The following is a 3,054-nucleotide window of genomic DNA, read 5'->3' as shown; positions in this document are numbered from 1 at the left end:
TGAGTAATTTGTTGCAAAATAAGCTACCTCACATCTTTCAGCAAGAAAAACTTTAAATTAGAATAGTAAAGATATTACACAATGAATTAGGACACAATTAAAATTTGCTTTAAATATATCTTTGTGGGAGATGACACCACACCTCTACTCAATGAAGAGAAACATTTTTATAGTCCAGAGGTCTTTGATATTTTAAACATCTATTAAGCCATGAATTCATAGGGAATAGGTTCCAGCAGCTCAGGCTCCTTCCCATTGGTTCTCACAAAGTGTGTTTCTCTGGGTGGAGCAGGCTGGCACTTTAGCTGAACCCGGGTAGCTTTCTCTTTGGCTTCCTTCTTTTTCTGATCATTTTCCTTCATGTGTTTCAGGAAACTATCAGGGCTGTTAGAATGTTTAGCGTGCTCAATACGCATATTAATTTTCTTGGCAAGAATCTTGCCCTTAGCTTGTTTGTTTATAAGAATGCCAACAGTACGCTGGGGAACATTGTAGACTCTCCCAGTTTTGCCATGGTTAACATTTGTGGGGGCATTCCTTTTTGAACAGTATCCATTTTCTTGATGTCTACAATATCACCTTTCTTATAGATTCACATATATGTGGCCAAAGGAAAAACCCCATGTTTTCTAAAAGGCCTAGAGAACATATATCTGGTGCCTCTCCTCTTTTCCTCTGTGTTCATCATTTTGGCAAATTACTGGAAGATGGAGGTTCCAGCCGAAAGGAAATAGCAGAACTTTCTATATGGTGTGTTCTGAGTGGGTCTCAGAGGTTTTAAACACTCAGCCCTGAAGAGGCCAAGGCAGATGGGTGAGAAGTGGACATGGGGCTGCTGGAGGCCCTGGCCAGGTTGCCTCCGGTCATAAGCATTCTGATCTCTCCTTTTTGTTGTTTTTGAGTATGGTCTCACTCTGTCACCCAGGCTAGAGTAAATAGTGGTGCGAACGTGGCTTACTGCAGCCTCAACCTTCCGTGCTCAAGCGATCCTCCCACCTCGGCCTCCCAAAGTGCTGGGATTACCGGCATGCATCACCATGTCCAGCCCTATTTCCATGTCTTTACCCTACTGTGCCATTGAGGTATTTTGCCATTGAGGTATTGGGGAGACAAAATAATCTCCAGTCAAGAATCACTACTCTAGGGCCTGAAATCCTGTCTTTAAACTTCTGCCTGATGCCCAGAGTCCTGGTATCTGTAGACAAAACCTCCTAATACCAAACACGAGGCAATTTCTCCAAATCTAGCTTATTCCTGGCGTTCCCATTGCCATGCCCCGCTGTCCTGGGAAGATGCTGCTGTAATTCTCACAGCCTGTTTCTCATGCCAACAGCTTGGCTGGACTGTCGGTTGCTCTTTAGGGAGATACCATTTTCTCTGACTTGAGCAAGTGACCCTTTATCCCCCATAAGAAGATTTCCTATGGGGATGGGGTGGGGCTGGTTTCGGTCTTTGAATCTGTCCTGTTGAGATCCAGTTAGTTCTTCTAAGAGTGGCTGTGTCATGAGACATGACAGCGAGAATGTGTTTGTTTTCCTTGAGAAAGTAATCTTCCCAGTGGTTTTATGTGAGAGAGCCTGTCCTTTTCCTATGGAAGAGGACATGGAGTTTTCTGAAGGGGATAAATTGCCCCATTTGACTGTGTAACAAGTCAGTTGGGAATGAGCAGCAGAACCACAGAACTGCGGCCTTAATAGATGCCAGCAGTACAAAGGTGGGGAGCTTAATAAGAGCCTTAGAGAGGGGGAGAGAGTGACTGGTTGACTGAAAGCTTAGAGCAGAGAACAGAAGGAGGGAAAAAACATTGTGTAATGCTTTTCATAGAGAAAATGTCTAAGAACCACAGGGTGGGGAGCAAGAGAAAAAGTATAGAACAAATTGCACCTTGCACTATCCTAAACTTGGCCTAGTTAATTACAGTGGGATGGGGGTGCCAAGAGGGCCCAGAGCCTGAGACAGATATGACAATGGGTGGAAATCCACTCAAGTATGTAAGAAATGGTATCCGTGGCTTTAACATGTGAGAAGATTATTCCTCTCTCATGGGAAAACACGGCAGCTTTCTTTTGCTAGGTAGTCAAGGGCTTAGGTTTCTTCTCTCTTGTTCTGTGATGTGTTGGGTGTTGCCTTTATCTTCATGAACAAGATGACCCACTCCCACTCCCATATTCCTGCTAGCAGAAAAAGCGAAAGAAGAGAATCATATGTCTTCATCTTAAACGCATAACCCAGAAGTTATACACATCATTTTGACTCGCATTCCATTGGCCAAAACCTAGTCATCTGGCTAATATGGTCACACCTAGCTGCAAAGGAAGCTGGAGATTCTGGGAGGCCATGTGCTCAGATAAAAGCGGGGGTTTTCTCTGAGAAATTTCTCTACCACCACTAACCTGAGTGCTTCTTGTCCTCAATCTTCTTCCCTTTCCTCCAAATTCAATTTCCTAAAAGCCCAGAGAACACATCTGGCAGACCCATCCTCAGAAGACAGAAGATGAAAAAGAGGTGGCAAAGATGGGATCCTCTTTAACAACAAGGGGTTGCTAAATAGTTAGATTTTGTTACCACTAAAAGAAAGGGGACATTAAGTGTCATCAGGAAAGCCAAGTGATACTTGGGGTCCTCTCCTGGGGTACCCACTTCTATCAGAAGAGTGACCAGCTAGTCATTGTGATGAAACTCTAGAGAAAATTCAGAGGCAATGCTGTGGGCTTTTGGCCAGTGAGGGGCACAGGCTTGTTGAGTTGGGACCTGAAGTACATCCAGTGTTCTAAGGCAATCACCCCTAGGAACACTCATCTTCCAAAAGGAGTGAAATTTTATTTATGGAAGCCAGCACTTCTCTGGGGCTGAAAGAGTTAGAGACCTAATGGGGAAATGTATTTGGCCACATTGGAAGAGATGCTTCATTATACCCAGAGACTCTCAATTCTGTGGGCTATTGTCTGTCAACTGGAAGATCGCAGCAGTCTAGCCTTTAACCGGGGGTCTGTGTTTGCCAAACATCACAGGATTTTTTTTTTTTTTTAAGAGATGGGGTTCTCACTTGTTGCC

At 44.1% G+C, this 3,054-nt stretch overlaps 1 pseudogene; it reads right to left on the bottom strand.

The window, feature by feature from the left end:
- Window positions 1–203: 203 nt before the first annotated feature.
- LOC100436586 (large ribosomal subunit protein eL21-like) lies at window positions 204–691 on the bottom strand (annotated as a pseudogene).
- Window positions 692–3,054: the final 2,363 nt, after the last annotated feature.

The sequence above is a fragment of the Pongo abelii genome, chromosome 11 (assembly GCF_028885655.2).
Source record: "Pongo abelii isolate AG06213 chromosome 11, NHGRI_mPonAbe1-v2.0_pri, whole genome shotgun sequence".
In the NCBI taxonomy this organism is placed as follows: Eukaryota; Metazoa; Chordata; class Mammalia; order Primates; family Hominidae; genus Pongo; species Pongo abelii.
This window is presented reverse-complemented; position numbering and strand designations above follow the sequence as displayed.